Below are 18,833 nucleotides of genomic sequence, written 5' to 3'. Positions count from 1 at the left end.
TGCACAGAACATTGTAGAATTGTGGGTAGTTCACTCTCTCTTTTTCTAATCCCAAACAATTATCCATGATTTTATCGTTTCCCGTGCAGCAGAGAAAAGAAACGGGTGCAATTCTCTTGTGTGGACCCCAGGTACTGGAAATGAGTCAAGGTTCCTCACTATTTATTATGTCCGGCTCCATAGCTAAATTGTTAGCGTGCTGGTCTTTGGTCACAGGGGTCCCGGGTTCGATTCCCGGCAGGGTCAGGAATTTTAACCATTAATTTCTCTGGCACAGGAGCTGGGTGTATGTGTTGTCTTCATCGTTATTTCATCCTCATCACGTTCAGGTCGCCTTCGGGAGTCAAATCAAAATACCTGCACATGGCGAGCCGAACATGTCCTCGGACACTCCCGGCACTGAAAGCCATACACCATTTCATTTCATTACTGTTTGCTATGATGGAGCCTGCACTGGGGCTAATTTTGAGGTATTCAGTTTTAGCGATGTTCAGACGAAGACTGAAGTGGCTGAGGAAATCATTTGTATTTGTTGTTGCAGTTATTCTCTACTGTGAAGAGCCAGCATGGAGCATGATGCACTGTGTTGTCGGTTGTCTACGATCAATATGAAGAGCAACGGTGAGAGTTCTGAGCCTTGGGGTACTCCTTATGTTTACAGAAATAATGTCGGATTTTTTCGACCAGGTACGGCTCCGAAAGTATTCTACGTCAAAAGTAAAAGTAAAATCATGACGGCCTATGGAGGAGTTCAAGGAAAAGGCTTCTGCTACCTGAAATCTCGGTACTAAATGGGATACATTGGTCAGTCTATCCTTGCCTGTGGGAATCAATTCCCTACGGGTGGAAACGGTAGAATATATTCACAATATCTCCTGCCTGTCATAAAAGGTGTTTTTTAGCCCGCTTGGTGGCCATGATCGTTAAGGCGTCAAGTATATATTGTCTGACATCGTGGTTATCTGGTTCGAGTCCCGTTGGTTGAAAAAATTTACCGTCAGTATGTTGGTCGGCAGGGTAGGAGAAAACCAAATCAAATCAAACCACATGGCGCAACAACCCGGAGGGCCATGGCCTACCATTCGACCGCTGCTCAACCCGAAGACCTGCAGAAAATGAGGTGTTACGTGGTCAGCACATCGAATACTCCTGGCCGTTATACTTGGATCTCTAGACTGGGGCCACCATTTCACCGTGATAGCTCCTCAATTATAATCATGTAGGCTGAGTGGACCTCGAACCAACCCTCAGATACATGACCTAGCCAGGAATCGAACCCATGACTTCCGAGTAAGAGGCAGGCATGCTATCCCATACAACAGGGCCGGTAGGGTAGGAGAGGTGACACTAGATTGCATGCCAAAAGCATTGGATGCAATGCAGTGTTCATGTGGAATGAAAGCATATGACGCTGTTGATGGTGATTCGTCCGTCCGATGGGGACGTTAAGCCTTGAGTATACGTCTTCGTGTTATTCGACAGGTGTACGGTAGGCAATTGCCGTCACCGGGCTTCACCTTCTCCTTTATTACTATCATATATCACGTCATTAACTCCTGTGATAAAGTTGACGTCAGGAAGAGCATGCTGTTGTAAAAACTCGCTACGATGATTCATCTGACTTCGCCCCCGACTCCGTAGAGAAACGGGGCAAGGATTGCAAATAGTATTCGGCTTTTAAGTCGACTGGTGGTTTTTGAAGAGGACGAAGTACTAGAGATGCTGTAGGAGTGATGAGAATGATCAGTGAAAGAAAAATCTATATACGTATAAAATAAGAGTTTTGTTTGTACATTGTTCAGAATTTAAAAAAGATGGTATTTATGTATATATCGTGTATACAGGAACAAGAAAATGCATTCTTTTACTTTCCGTAATTTCTGTCTGTCTGTCTGTCTGTCTGTCTGTCTGTCTGTCTGTATGTATGTATGTATGTATGTACACGCATAACGAGAAAATGGCTGAAGATAACTTAATGAAAATCGGTATGAAAAGTCAGAGAATATATAGATACAATATAGGCCATAAATAATTTCGTTCGCCCTGAGAGAAATGGTAGTTTAGGGGAAGCCCTAAAATTTAATTTTCAAATATCGGTGTTATTAATGGTCCTATCTTAATGAAAATCAGTATACAAAGTCGGGGATTAAGTCGTTATAATCTAGGCTATAAATAATTTTATTCATGCTGAGTGAAATGGTATTTTAGGGGAAGGCTTAAAATATTTATGTTATTAGGGGTGCTATCGATAAATACTACTTAACTAAAGTTATATAGTATTCAATTTCCGATCACTTATATATTATACATTTTCACCGTACCGGCTGTGATAACAGAGATATTCATAAACTTCGATTTTTGTTGCTTAAGTCCATATCAGCGCTAAGTCACGAGAAAACAGGCGAACATAATTTAATGAAAATCGGTATATAAAGTCGGGGAATAAGGAACTACAGTCTTCGCTATAAATAATTTTATAAGACGCCCTAATATCACAGAGTCGAAAGAAAACTAAATGTGAAGGCCTACAACATAGAAAGCACATAAAATTGATCAACAATAACATTACATTGACCATTGTTTGTTGTGATGTGTTTTGTGTCTTCTGTTGCTACTCATCTCCGATAGATGGGATTACTGCTGCGTACCGACTGTTTTCTTAAATTTGCTTTAGGTCGCACCGACAGAGATAGGTTTTATGGCGACGATGAGATAGGAAAGGGCTAGGAGTAGGAAGGAAGCGGTCGTGGCCTTAATAAAGATACAGCTCCAGCATTTGCCTGGTGTGAAAATGGGAAACCACGGAAAACCACTTTCAGGGCTACCGACCGTGGGGTTCGAACCCACTATCTCCGGGGTGCAAGTTCACAGCTACGCGACCCTAAACGCACGGCCAACTCGCCCGGTCGTACCGAGTATAACAGTCTGCCTGAATATAGGCGGGAAGTAGCTGGGAAGTTAGATATCTTCTTCTTTAGCATGCCATTCCTCTGGTTTAGAAATTTTCTGATAATGCTGGTACGTAACACACTGGTTCATCATAGCATTCGAGCTATTCAGTCCCTACTCCGAGGCACTGTTTCGAATGAGCAGTGTGCAGAATTACATGAATAATGGCAAAGGAGTGTTCACGGCTGTCTGCGGCCTGGTCATTCAAGCACTGGCACTTTGGTCTCTTAGATCGGCACCGTAGTACTGTTCGTTAAAAGTGAGAAAATGCGCGGATTTTCATTTAATCGAGTATTTTATATATAAAATTGCTTTTATTCGCTACATTCTTACTGATGTTTTTTTAATGACCTATATTGACTTCAGTTAGGGAAACCACAAAGACAGTCTTTCTGAGAATCCCGCAGCAGAGCACGAATACATCAGCTAGTGGAAAGATGAAGGGGAATCTATTTAGAAAAAATCCACAGTTCTAGCCCTTCCGGAAAGCAAATCAATGTTGAAAATATCCCAGGGATATGAGCTACGAATTTTAGGTAAATAAAATGTAATAAAGTATGACAATATATTCTTTATTTATTCCTAAAATTTGCAATCCCTTTTTAAACACCGTTATGGGGTCAATTAGATTAGCAGTTTGCGTTTTTCTACCACTACGAGCGCTAATATGAGTCAATGCAGAGTATCACTTAAGGCCTTATAACTACATTGGGTGAGGATATTTTTCAAAAAATCAAAAGCACCTGAGGGTATTGAACCAAGGAACACATTACAGAAAGAATTATGTAAGTTAATTTGGCTAGGATTTGAATGAACAAGAAAACGAGTAGAGAAACAAACGATTTTAGGCTGTTTTTCCGGAACTGCATTTAGGCCGAAAGTGATTTACGAAATTTGATTTATTAGCTTGATAGGGATATCCAATGCTCACAATCTGAAACTTTTCCTGGCCATTTAACCCCTCATCTTTCGGTACAATTCAGGAAATCGCTTAATTGTACGTTTTTCTCAGTTTTGAACATTTAAAACATTTGTTGGATTATATTCTTTATAAAATTTGCTTCCCGGCGCACCGACGTTGGGGCAAGGAAGGTGTGAAAATTGGAAACCATGGAAAACGATCTTGAGGGTGGAGACCAGTGGATTTTGAACCCCCTTTTTCCCGAATGCTAGCGGATAGAAAATGTTGATATCAATCCCAAATCAAAGATAGTAAAATGGAATGACCGAAGATTCATTAAGAAGTTGTACATGGCCCACTTTCAAAAAAACGTGTTTAACACATTTTATATCTAGGAAGATGAGAAACAGGAAGGTGTAGGCTAAGCATAAGAGGCCAAGAACTCGTATCATATGTTCAGATTACATGGTATTACACTCCGTTGTAACATTGTCACTTCAAAGGATTATACACAAGCCATGAGTAATGACCTAACATACAGATTTGCTTTTCTTCGCTGGGCCGAGTGGCTCTTACGGTTGAGGCCTTCTGACCCTAACTTCTCAATTTCGATCCTCGCCCAGTCCGATGCTATTTGAAGGTGCTCAAATACGTCAGCTGCGTGTCAGTAGATTTACTGGCACGTAATAGAGAACCCCTATGGAGCTAAATTCCGGCACCTCGACGTCTCCGAAACCGTAAAATTAGTTATTGGGACGTAAGCCCATTATTATTATTATTATTATTATTATTATTATTATTATTATTATTATTATTATTATTATTATTATTATTATTATTGTTATTATTATTATTATTATCACAACTTGCTTACGTCGCACCGACACAGATAGGTTATGCGGCGATGATGGGACAGGAAAGGGTTGGGAGTGGGAAGGAAGCGGCCGTGGCCTTAATTAAGGTACAGCCCCAGCATTTGCCTGGTGTGAAAATGGGAAACCACGTGGGAAAGAATCGGTCGTGGCCTTAATTAAGGCACAGCCCCAGTATTTGCCTGCTGTGAAAATGGGAAACCACGGAAAACTATCTTCAGGACTGCCGAAAGTGGTGTTCGAACCCACTATCTCCCGTATGCAAGCTCACTCCTGCGCGCACAGCCAACTCGCCCGGTATTCTTCTTCTTCTTCTTCTTCTTCTTCTTATTTATCGTCGCACCGACTCTGATAGGTCATATGGTAGCAATGAACAGAAACCCCATGGCGCAACAATGCGATGGCCTATCAAACGGCCGCAGTTCAGCACGATGACGTGCAGATTACGAGGTGTCATGTGGTCAGCGCGACGAATCCTCTTGGCTATCTAGACCGGGGCCACTACCTCACCGTCAGATGGCTCTTCAGTTATAATCTCGTAGGCTGAATGGACCTCGCACTAGCCCTCAGATCCTGGCAAAAAAATCCTGTCCTGGCCCGAGAATCGAACCCGGCTCCTTTTGGTAAGAGACACCGCAGGCACGGCATAGTGAGTATGGGACAGAAAAATTCTAGGAATGGAAAGGATGTGAATGTGGTCTTAATTCAAGTGGTGTGAAAATGGAAAATCACTCCTTAATGCACACTAACAGCTGCGTGACACAATCTCGGTATCGCTCCGTTCTTTTAAATCTCACACGATGGAAAACATAGAAATGGTTTCCTTGGTTAGCATACATTTCAACCCCCGACGAAAAAAACTGCTACCCAGCTAATATCACCCTCAATAACACTAACTAGTACCGACAACACGCAGGTTATCAGGCGTATTTCACGTACTTTAAGAACACTAACAAAATGTCAAAATTGTAAGTATAACCGGATGGTCTGCACAATTGTTGCCGAAACATCGGTAATTTGAAGATATTTTTAGTAATATTCGCGCAGATTGTCGGAAATTTGTCACAATTTCAGACCATTTATTAAATTCCAAATTTTGAAAATAAATACCTTTTGACGTCTGGACGAGTATTGAGGAAACTTCAGTAATTTGAAAATATTTTCTTAATAATCACACAGGCTGTCAGATATACATCACACAATTTTAGAACTCTACTTAAATTTTTAATTTAAATTTGAATATCTCAAGAGGTCTGCAGGAGTGTTGTTGAAACTTCGGTTACTTGAAGATATGTTCAGTATTGTTATATTATTATAGTATTATTTTCATGCAATTTAATAAAGCTGATAAGATTTGATTTGTAAATTTAATACCTAATGACGTCTGCACGAGTATTAACGAAACGTTAGTAATTTGAAAATATTTCAGAAATCATCACATAGGCTGTTAGATATACAGTTCATCGCACAATTTAAGAACACTAACTACATTTTAAATTTTGACGTTTAATGCCTAATTTTGTATTGAGTATTGGGAAATATCAGTATTTGAAAATATGTTAATAATAATCGCACAGGCTGTCCGATATACATCACACAATATAAGAACACTAATCAAAATTTTGAATTTTAATACCTGACTAGGTCTGCCCGAGTATTGTCAGAACATCAGTTATTTGAGGATATATTTAGTAATATTTGCGCAGATTGTAGGAAATACATATGTCACAAAATTTAAGACCACTAATAAAATTTCAAATTTAAAAAATAATATCTGATGATGTCTGCACGAGTACTGATGAACCGTCAACAATGTGAAAATATTTTAGTAATAGTCACGCAGGTAGTCAGACATTTTACATACAATTTAAGAAAGCTAATACGGTTTAATTAGTAAATTTCACACGCAATGATGTCTGTACGTGTATTGACGAGACTTTAGTAATTTGAAAATACTGTATATTAGTAATTATCACGCAGGCTGTCAGCCATAATCAAACAATTTAAGAACACTAATTATTTTTAATTTTGAAATTTAATAGTGAATGAGGTCTGCATGAGCATTGTCAAAACATCGGTTATCTGAAGATATTTTTTAGTAATATTCGTGCAGACTGTCAGAAATATGTCGGACAATTTAAAACAAGTAATTAAATTTGCAATTTTAAAACTAACACCTGATGATGTCTGCACGGGTATTGACGAAACTCAAATAATTTTAATATATTTCGTAATAATCACGCAGGTGGTCAGGCATACATCACACAATTTAATAACACTAACTAAATTTTAAATTTTGAAATTTAATACCTGTTGATGTCCGCGAGAAGTATTGTCGAAACGTCGGTACTTTGAAAAATATATTTAGTGGTAAAGCTAGGAATATCTCGTCTGACATAGCACCTCCACTCACCTGTTCAGTTAGAGTCAGGAACTATGTTTCTCAATCTTCCTTTTCCAACTGGTGAGCTGGTTGTCCTTCTCAGTTCCACAGGACGCACTGGCGGACCCAGGAAACACTGCTGATGGTAGAATGCTTTCGGACTGAGGGGATTTTCGCAACTGCTGCTTCTCAACTATGACGCTGCATTTATGTCATTTCACTTGTCTCCTGTGGCACTTTGTTAAAAGAAACTCAAGTTCTCAATAAGTAAAAAGGAAAGACTCTTTGTACACTCCTCCTTCTCAGTAACCGAGTATTATAGGCATCACGTTTCTTGCTAAACCGTTAGGTTAATTTTCTTCATCTTATATAATGACTTTGCTATGATGATGTTGTTCACGTACTTAGCTCAGGGTTATAATTTAGTGTGTAAGGTTATTATAAGTCGCAATTTGACAACACACTTGGCACATCAAGAAGACTATTAAATTTGACTTTTTTCTACTGCAGTTGTCTGAGAACTACGTAAATCTAAAAGAATGCATGACCCCCAATTGAAAATGAGAGATTAAGTAGGAGTACAATGACTCGGTCATGAAGAGAAGCAGGCGGACAAAGGCGACGAAATGATATAAATATATCTTAAGGCTGTGCGTCATTTGAAAATCTGCGTCATGAAATTAGCGATACAAAATGTGTGGCGCGGTGTTACCTAGCAACCGTGCAGGCTGCGATGTGAAGTATTGATGGATGGCCATGACTGAGAGACATATTATCAAAGAGGAGCGTTAGAGTACAGATGGTCGGTGTGATCTTGTAGGCTGTGATGTGAAGTATTGATGGATGGCCATCACTGAGAGACATTATTAAAGAGGAGCGTTAGAGTACAGATGGTGTATGTGATCTTGTAGGCTGTGTTGTGAAGTATTGATGGATGACCATCACTGAGAGACATTATTAAAGAGGAGCGTTAGAGTACAGATGGTGTATGTGATCTTGCAACCCCCTGTGGGTGAGGGCGGTAGAATAACACCCACGGTATCCCCTTCCTGTCTGTAAGAGGCGACTAAGAGGGGCCCCAGGGGCTCTGAACTTTGGAGCGTGGGTTGGCGACCACGGGGCCCTTAGCTGAGTCCTGGCATTGCTTCCACTTACTTGTGCTAGGCTCCTCACTTTCATCTATCCTATCCGACCTCCCTTGGTCAACTCTTGTTCTTTTCCGACCCCGACGCTATTAGGTTTACGAGGGCTAGGGAGTCTTTCATTTTCACGCCCTTCGTGGCCCTTGTCTTCCTTTGGCCGATATCTTCATTTTTCGAAGTGTCGGACCCCTTCCATTATTTTCTCTCTGATTAGTGTTATATAGAGGATGGTTGCCTAGTTGTACTTCCTCTTAAAACAATAATCACCACCACCACCTGTGATCTTGCAGGCTGTGATGTGAAGTATTGATGGATGGCCATGACTGAGAGACACGCACAGAAGACATTTTTATCAAGAAGGCCTCATCTCATCGCACACTAGTGAACTGATTATTTTATTCGTGGTAGTTTTACAGGCCTTGAGTCAATTTCCTCCTTTCACTCCACTGAATCCTACACTTGTCCACTCCCCATTCCATATAGATGTCTCTCGGAAACGATTCATTAGATGCAATTGGAAGTGATATTCACGATCGTTTGATTTTCGCAAAGGGAATCTTGACACTAGTTCTGAATTATTTAAGGGTAATTCTGGTAACTCTTAGGGAACTTGGCAGTGTGAAAGAAAACTAGCAATAATTAATTTGTAAATTTAACACCTAATGACGCCTGCACGAATATTGAGGAAACTTCAGTAATTGGAAAATATATTAATAATTACCATGCAGGTTGTGAGCCATAAATCACACAATTTAAGAACACCTTTTTTTAAATTTTCATATTTAATTCCGGACCTGCATGCGTATTGTCAAAACATCGGTTGTCTGAAGATGTTTTTAGTAATGTAGTAATATAAAATCTCCTATGTTTTCTGAACAAAATGGTATATTATTTTATTGTGTTACCAGCATATTTATTTTTTATAATATTGAAAATTGTTTCGAGTTACTAAGTTTGATATTTACATCAATTTTTCTCGATGCTTAATTTTAATAAACACGGCAACAACCTTACGGCAACTGTCCTACATAGAAAGCTGAAATTTTCACCATACATTTTGGAGGTAGCCTACCATGAAGCGCTGATAAATAAAATGGTGCTAAAACGATTGGTGATCCAAACAACCTTCGGGATATAAATTCAGGGAACTAACTGAACAACATAGCATTCTCATTATTTGATATTGAGAGAAGATAGTACTCGTACAACACACATTAATAGAATGATGTGCTCATAATAATAATAATAATAATAATAATAATAATAATAATAATAATAATAATAACACAGGGTAAAACGTTCTTAAAGATTCCAAAGGGACCGTCAGTTAGCGGTCGTTATAGGCGATAGACGCACAAATAGGTCCTTTAGATAGATAGATAAGCCTTTATTTTCTGTGGCGAAGTTAGGGCTCTTGGCCCTTTCTTACACTTAACCACACACATATTGTTATTATTCCATACAATGACATTGATTAATTTAAAATACCAAGAACTACAAATAACACTAATTTTTAAGACAAAAATATGAATATATATACGCAAAGAAGAAAGAAAAAGGAAAAGTAACTGCCTTCATAATAGAGGTTTGAATAAAAAATTCAATTCCCAACGAAAGAAGTACGAATGTAAAAAATACTAGTAAGCTTAATAAAAATATTAAATGAAATTTAACTAATTGTATCCTTGAATGACTAGATCTAAATACTGTACTTACTACTAGCTATTTTTAGGCTACTTCTACTTCGTAAATACAATATGGATGTTTTTAATTTAATTTAAATTATCATATTAAACCAATATTTAATTTATTGTGCAATAATCTCATATAATTTTCACACACAATCACTCGTTCCACTCATTCAGGTACTGTACCTTGCTGGAAGCACTTAACGAGGAACTGCTGGTAGGAGGTTTTAAATATACCTTTTGATGCAGCATCCTTGATGTCTTTGGGAAGAGCATTCCACCATCCCGAAGTGGTGATAGTAAATGATCGATGGTATGTGGTTGTTCGGTGGACAGGTATTTCTAGGAGGGACACTGAGCGAGTATCATGGAGATGTAAAGAATTAAGGTGACGAAAATTGCTGGAGAGATAAGCAGCAATGTCTTCCGCTGGTACACAAGAGTATTTGCAGGTAGTTTACGCCTGTCGTCTAGTCGTAACCAGATAATTGTTTATAGCAGGGAGAAACTCGAGCGTCATACCGTAAATCCATAGCATATCTAAGACAAGCATTTTGAGTGCGTTGTAGTTTCAAGCTTAATTCATTTGTTATATCCGTAAGAATTTTAAAATTTCAAAATACAGCATTTGTGGACTGGTACTGAGATGAATTTTTCTTATGTTTACACAGTACCTACGACAATAATATGTCAGCTAAATATAAAATAATAAGTGAGAAAAGATGCAGCAACAATGTAAATTGATCGTCTCGTATTTTGTCTGGAGTTCTGCTGAGGCATCTTTGATGTTGGTCATTAGTTCGGTTTTTCAAAAGATAATAATGATAATAACTATTATCGATTCAAAGAAGGTCAGGATCAACTGGTTGGAAGAAATTAAGCAGGATTTACAAGAAATAAACGCTACAGGCGATACCATAAAAATTGTACAAGGTCTTTGGAATTCCGCTTGCAAATCACACATTCATGGAAGCGTCTAAAAAAGACCACCGGAAGACAGTGGACAGAAGGAGGAAAAAACACCACAGTGAACTGATGAAAAGATTTTGGGAGGTGAAGAAGGAGAGGAAGCCTTCCGACCAAACTAACAAGTTCAAACGCTCTCTTTAAAATGGGCATAACGAAGAAATAACAATAATAATAATTTTAAAATCTTTAGTGAGTGGATCCATTCAAATGGACTAGATACACAGGCCTTAGCGCCAATGTAAAAATGGAGATTACTTGCCAAACCATCCGGAACATGGAACATATATAATAAAAGGTGCTTTTCTATAAATACCAAAATTCATCATTACAACGCTGTTGTCAAGCTGGTATCTCTCCATGCGTCAGAATGCCTCATCCTCTCCCAAAAATGTGCACTCGCTAAGTTCGAGCAAAGAGAGAGAAAGATTCTCCACAAAATTCTTGTCCAAACTACAAAAAAGGTATGTACATAAGAAAATCCAGACAAGAAAACTACTCTAAGATAGAGAAGATCACGGACACAATACGCAAACACAGGGCTCGCTTCTACGTTCACATGGACGACTCTCGATGGATAAATTGCATTTTTAACAGTTTTGACTAAAAAAAGAACAGCAATTCCCTGGTAAGTTAACGTCACGAAAGACCTCGTAGTATGGGCCTAACCGACCACATAATGCGAACAAACGAGACCATTCCAGAACAAGCATCGTGACTTTTGGGACTTTCCGAGTCGCGCAGTGGACAACGGGTACAAAGTGGTCTGATGAACACCATACTCGACACAGCAAGCTGATGAAAACCTACTGGACCAATCGAAATGCAAGTAAACGTCAGAATGTATGATGAAACTTATCGTAGTCCCCAGTTGGGCGATTAGCGAATAATAAACACACACACACACACACACAAACAAACAAACAAACAAACAAACAAACAAACAAACAAACAAACAAACAAATAAATAAATAAATAAATAAATAAATGGATTCACTTGGGACCAAATATGGCAATATCACACGAGTTAAACATTTCAAGTACTTAGGTGAAATCATCGGAAGCACTGGTAACGACAGGATAGCCAACAAAACCCGTGCCGAAAAATTACGTAAAGCCTACACAGTCACCTGGAATATCTACAATAAGAAATCCCTTTCCATCCAAGCCAAGCTGCGTCACTACCATACAGTAGTTCTTCCTGAAGCACTCTACGCGATTGAAACATCAACACTGACCATCAATATCAATGGCATCGAGAAAATGGAACGGCAAATACTTAGGAAAATATTTGGACCAAAGTTCCAAGATGGAATATGGATGCGAAAAAGCTCGGAAGAACTCTACTCGCTGACCGAAAAATTCACTTCAATCGCCCGGAAAAGACGTATGCAATTCTACGGACATCTAGCACGAATGGACGACTCGCGACTGACCAAGAAAATCTTCCTCATTATCAGCGGAACCCGACAAAATAAAGTACGGTGGCTTGCTGACACCCAAAAAGATCTCGCAGAAGTCGGCGTTGACCCACTGACAACTACACGGGCTACATTTAGACACAAAATTAACTTGCACAGCTTTGAAGCCAGACAATGTACAAGAAACTTGAAACTCCAGGAGGCATGGACTCAAGAAAGATGACAGACTCACAGTGCGAGGATGAAGAAGTTTTGGGAGGACAAGAGAAACAAGAAGAAGAATGCTAACTAATGGTTCTACGTGCTCCTTAGAGGGCCTAACGCACATATATATAATAAATAAATAAATAAATAAATAAATAAATAAATAAATATATGTTCTAAAGGCTAATGTCTTGTCGAGGGAACTACTCTCTTCTTTTATTGGCTGTTCGTTTCAGTTCCATGTAATTGCCACGATGTAACCTCTTCTTGATGTCGTCCAAATACTTCATCCTAGGTCTTCCTCTTCCTTTCTATCCCAGCACTTTCCCTTCAAGAATTATACTGATTAAAGTGTTGTGTCTGATGACTATGTCCAATAAATTTTAATTTCCTGTTTTCCATTTCCTTTAATAATCAAAATAATAATAATAATAATAATAATAATAATAATAATAATAATAATAATAATAATAATATGCCCCAGCTCCCGTATGCAGACAGTTCTACCTTATTTCTACAAGATGGCAGAGTTAACCGGATGTTGTTGGACGACCTATGGCTGTGTTTTAGTTAATATTGTCGGGTAAACACCAAATGTGTCACCAGAGATCTTTTACATGCCGACACCGTACGACATAGGGTGTCGAAATCACTTCCATCCGTCCTACAAAAATCGGGCTTCTTCTGTGGATCTTTTTTTTTTTTTTTTTGCTAGGGGCTTTACGTCGCACCGACACAGAGAGGTCTTATGGCGACGATGGGATAGGAAAGGCCTAGGAGTTGGAAGGAAGCGGCCGTGGCCTTAATTAAGGTACAGCCCCAGCATTTGCCTGGTGTGAAAATGGGAAACCACGGAAAACCATCTTCAGGGCTGTCGATAGTGGGATTCGAACCTACTATCTCCCGGATGCAAGCTCACGGCCGCGCGCCTCTACGTGCACGGCCAACTCGCCCGGTTCTGTGGATCTTAGACCGACACCATAGACCAACGATGCTGATGACCTAGTAGTTTCTGTCTCCTGGAAGTGGGGTGCGTGACTCCACTCAACAAATTGACGATGTCTAGATGTCAACTTATAATTGTTACGTCTCCAACACACAGCAGTTACTCTAATGAGCCTATTGTTTACTTAATTAACAAGGAGGTAATTCCAGATATTACCAGCATACAGGTCTGTTATTAGCATCAAGAAACTCCACCCTGATGTCAGTCACCACCTGAAGGCAGATACACGTACTGAGCTATCGATTCTACTCCTTCTTCGACCGTTACCTCAGCTGCTTGTGGTAGACAGGTAGTAACACTGAGTTTCCTTATATTACATAGGTGTTAAAATAAGAAATGGCTTTCATTGGGGTAATTATGTTATCGAGGATTTAAAGAATAGTTACAGTTCTCTGCGCATGATTATGAGAGTGTTTAGGGGTTGTAGTAAAGATGTAAAGGAGAGGGCGTATAAGTCTCTGGTAAGACCCCAACTAGAGTATGTTTCCAGGGTATCAGGACTATTTCATGCGAGAACTGGAATAGATCGAAAGGAAAGAATTACGATTTGTTCTGGGTGATTTCCGACAAAGTAATAATGTTACGAAAATTTTGCATATATTGGGCTGGGAAGACTTGTGAGTAAGGAGACAAGCTGCTCGACTAAGTGGTATGTTTCGAGCTGTCAGTGAGTAGATGGCGTGGAGTTACATTAGCAGACAAATAATGGCAAGGAGAGTTTTTAAAAGTAGGAAAGATCATAATATGAAGATAAAGTTGGAACCCAAGAGGACAAACTGGGGCAAATATTCATTTATAAGACGAGGAGTAAGGGACTGGAATAAATTATCAAGATAAATTGAAGGGGAACTCGAGAGGGTAATGCACTCTCTATCCCCGATTTACAGAATTAAGTCTTTATGAAGTTAGCAGGAAGAAAGTTTACATTTTAGACAACAGATAGTTACTTCATTTTTGCAATATAACTTCAAAACACTCAGAACAGGTAAACTTGTACTTCTTCTGAACTGTTAGCACCCAGAAAGCTTTCATTGTTGCAGAAAATAATGTTATTCTATATTTTTTAAATATAGTACAATTTCATTTTCTGTATGCATCCCAAATTTTAGTTGCACTTTTCTAGGTAATCCCTGTACTTTAGGAAGTAAAATTTCATAAACGTGCTTAATAGGCTTGGTGTGTGATAATAGACTTCGGTTAGAACAAAAAGTGTACTTACCTTTTATTTTCAGACACTTTAAACTTCTTATAATGAAAATGAAAAAAAATACAAAAAATAAGCCCTGTGGGTCACTAAGGAATACACTTGCTGTTGTTTAGCCTATTTTACAGATGACAGTACGCATAAATAGAATGTTTAACTTCAGCTCTGTATATTTAAAAGTTCCTTAGTAAAATGTACCTGAAATTTGGGATGAATACCAAAAGTATAGAATAACATCGTTTCCTAGTATTATTAAAAACTTTTAGGATGCTAGCAGTTAAAGAAAAATACAAATTTACCTGTTCTGAGAGTTTTAATTTATATTGCAAAAATTGAGTAAGATATTCAAGTTCAAACCTTACCTATTTTTATGTCACTTTTACCTGTAATGTCGTTCCCTTCCCCTTAAGAAAGTCCTACGAAAACAGATGATAGGGAATCGGCTATCTGGGTGACAGCTCTAAATGCAGATCATTGATGATTGATAGAACCCGGATTTTTATGCATTAATAGGTTAGAATGCAAAGTTTCTGAAGAGAGCAGTAAGTATAGTCTACCTTCACAACGATTAATCTATGGGGTTTGCATAAACATTAGGGGTACGGCTCATCAGAACTCCTATAATTCATGTTACTCTCGCTACATTATGGAAGAACGGAAGACCAAAACTTCCCATTAATCAAATTTAGTTTGCAATCTAACCTGTTACGGCATGAAAATCCGGGCTTTAATGATTGATTTATTCATTGATTTATCTCGTATGTATTATTCTCTGGCATTTGTCATACTGTAGAATCTCCCCTCAGGCTTTCGCGAACTTCTGCTGAGCGAGATCTGTGAGATATGAGTGAATTTCGGGCAATCATGTTGTAATATCTAAATGTAATCAGTGTAGCTCTTACAACCGGGAAGATACTCAGAAGCCCACGAGGTTTAGGGGAGCAAATAAGGGGAAATGTGAATTAAATCCAACAGCAAGTTTATTGAAATAGGGCTCCTTAATGATCTGTTGATCACAAAGGCTACAGTTATAACGATTTTTTTAATACCTTTGGGAATACAGCCTAATAGAGGCCTACTTACGTAGCCAATTTAACTTTCCACGGCACTTGAAGCATTAGAATACAGGTATTTATAAACGTGTTAAATGTTATAGAATTAACGGACCAGCCAAGATAATATTTACGAGTGGAGTTTATTATTATTATTATTATTATTATTATTATTATTATTATTATTATTATTATTATTATTATTATTATTATTATTATTATTATTATTATTATTATTATTATTATTATTGTAATTGCTTTACGTCGCACCGACACAGATAGGTCTTATGGCGACGATGGGATAGGAAAGGCCTAGGAGTTAGAAGGAACGGCCGTGGCCTTAATTAACGTACAGTCCCAGCATTTGTGTGCTGTGAAAATGGGAAACCACAGAAAACCATCTTCAGGGCTGCCGACAGTGCGATTCGAACCCAATATCTCCGGGATAGAAGCTCACAGCGGCGCGCCCCTAACCGCACGGCCCACTTTATTATCATTATTATTATTATTATTATTATTATTATTATTATTATTATTATTATTATTATTATTATTATTATTATTATTATTATTATTATTATTAATCCGGGATTTCGTGGAACACAGAAAGGCGAAAGAAGGCGTGTGCTTGAATGGGTCTATCTACGATATCAAAAATTAAATTAAATCTTTAAAATAAAGGTTATATTTCTTTTCAAATCACGAACGTAACCAATATTCTTCACTATGTGAAGGAACGAATGTCAGGTACAATAATAATTTTGATTACAAGACTAGAAAACTCACGGGCAGGTACTTTAGAAGGTTTGAGCTTCGAGCTCTAAAGTTACAAGTTTACAACGTCCCTAATACGGTATTTCGATAGACAAGGAGAGAAATCTCCCAAGACACAAATTATCCAGAGCACCTTGCTCCAATCGTTTCAATTTAAGGCCTTCCAAAGGCACCACTCACAAATATCAGCAAAGAGAGCATACATGCTCTCCAAATTTTACCTCCCCCTGTGGGTGGGGCAGTAGAATAACACCCACGGTATCCCCTGCCTGTCGTAAGAGGCGACTAAAAGGGGCCTCAGGGGCTCTGAACTTTGGAGCGTGGATTGGCGACCATGGGGCCCTTAGCTGAGTCCTGGCATTGCTTCCACTTACTTGTGTCAGGCTCCTCACTTTCATCTATCCTATCCGACCTCCCTTGGTCAACTCTTGTTCTTTTCCGACCCCTACGCTATTAGGTTTACGAGGGCTAGGGAGTCTTTCATTTCCACGCCCTTCGTGGCCCTTGTCTTCCTTTGGCCGATATCTTCATTTTTCGAAGTGTCGGACCCCTTCCTTTTTTTCCTCTGATTAGTGTTATATAGAGGATGGTTGCCTAGTTGTACTTACTCTTAAAACAATAATCACCACCACCACCACCATCCAAATTTTACCAAGGAGACTGAGCTCTCAATTCCATACAGCCTAAAACAGGCAATTTTACACAAAACCTTACCATCTCAGGCCTCTCTAGGCACACCCTACAACTTACAATACCTTACACAGGGATATCTACTACCCATGCTACTGGGCCTTCGTGAAAAATAAAGAACAGGTAAATATTACTGGCCCAAACTCAAAGTGTATGGAGGCGTACACTTGCGCTCCAAGGAAACCAAGTATAAAACCCTACTTGGGCTCGCGGCCCGATGATGCAGAGGCTAATCCCAAGTTACTGAGGTGACTAGAAAAAAAGGTTAATAAATGCTTTACAGGAAGACAAACAGTTACAAAATTGTAGTCACCTCAAGATAAATTGAAGGGGAACTCGAGAGGGTAACGCACTCTCTATCCCCGATTTACAGTTTAAGTCTTTATGAAGTTAGCAGGAAGAAAGTTTACATTTTAGACAACAGATAGTTACATAGTTGAAGATTAGGACCTTCCCTCGGGTAAGTTTGCAGAGATAGCTACAGACATAGAAAACTGGTGGCAATTACCTGGGCTGATCTTCTGCCTGCCGAAGAATGAGGCGCGCCGCCTCCTGTCTTAACACACACACACACATACACACGCAGAATTTTGACGATCAATAAGACCAGGTAGCTTGAAAAAGTCGCAGCTTATATACCAGAGGGGAGGGTTCGAGAAGGCTCTGGACTAAATCCGGACACACCCTCTCATTTTTATTGGCAGAATAAAAAGGTACAACAAGCCTATTATTGGCTGAAAAATAAATGCAGAAAATTTCTAATTGGCTAGATTCAAAAGCTGGCGGGATGAGAAGGAAGTGGTGCAAACCTTGAAATATCAAAATAAATTAAAGTTAATTTACTTGGGAAAACCTATAAACACAAAACTTCTTTAAATCACTAATTATTCCACCTTGCACCAGAGTGCATGACCTCAGTTTTTTGTTAGGACATCTATGGAGAAAAGTTCAGAATTCTTGCTGTACACCAAAACAAAACAAATAAATACGTTTAGCAAACTTTAAAATAACACAGTACTCTGTTATTTATGAGTAACATCTTCTGATTAATGTCCCAACTTCATGCACTAGCTGTTTCGAGATGTCTATGAGAGATAGCGTTCCTTAAGGCTCTTCTTTTAAATGTGCGAGGTTGAGGTGTATCTCCCGGTACTGTTATTATTATTATTATTATTATCATTACCGGGGTTTCGTGGATCACAGAGGGATGAAAGAAGGTGTGGGTTTGAATGGTTCTATCTACAATATCAAAGGTTCTTTTAAAACTTTGAAATAAAGGTTATATTTCTTTTCAGAAAATCGAACTTAACAACAGTGTATCAGGTACGTTGACAATTTTGATATAGAAACAGAAAACCCCAGAATAGGAAATTTAACAGTTTTAGGCTTCAAGCTCCATATTTGCAAGTTTACAACCACGCCGATGTAGCGTTTAATTAAACACAAATTTCCAGAGCACTTTGCTCCAACCGTCACCAATTTAAGGCCTACCAAAGGCACCACTCAATATTACTCAATATCTCGGAAAAGAGCTTACATACTTTCCAACTTCAACCAAGGAGGCTGTGCTCCCAATTCGTT

Source organism: Anabrus simplex, chromosome X, assembly GCF_040414725.1.
Source record: "Anabrus simplex isolate iqAnaSimp1 chromosome X, ASM4041472v1, whole genome shotgun sequence".
Classification (NCBI taxonomy): domain Eukaryota; kingdom Metazoa; phylum Arthropoda; class Insecta; order Orthoptera; family Tettigoniidae; genus Anabrus; species Anabrus simplex.
Note: the sequence above shows the minus strand (reverse complement) of the source record.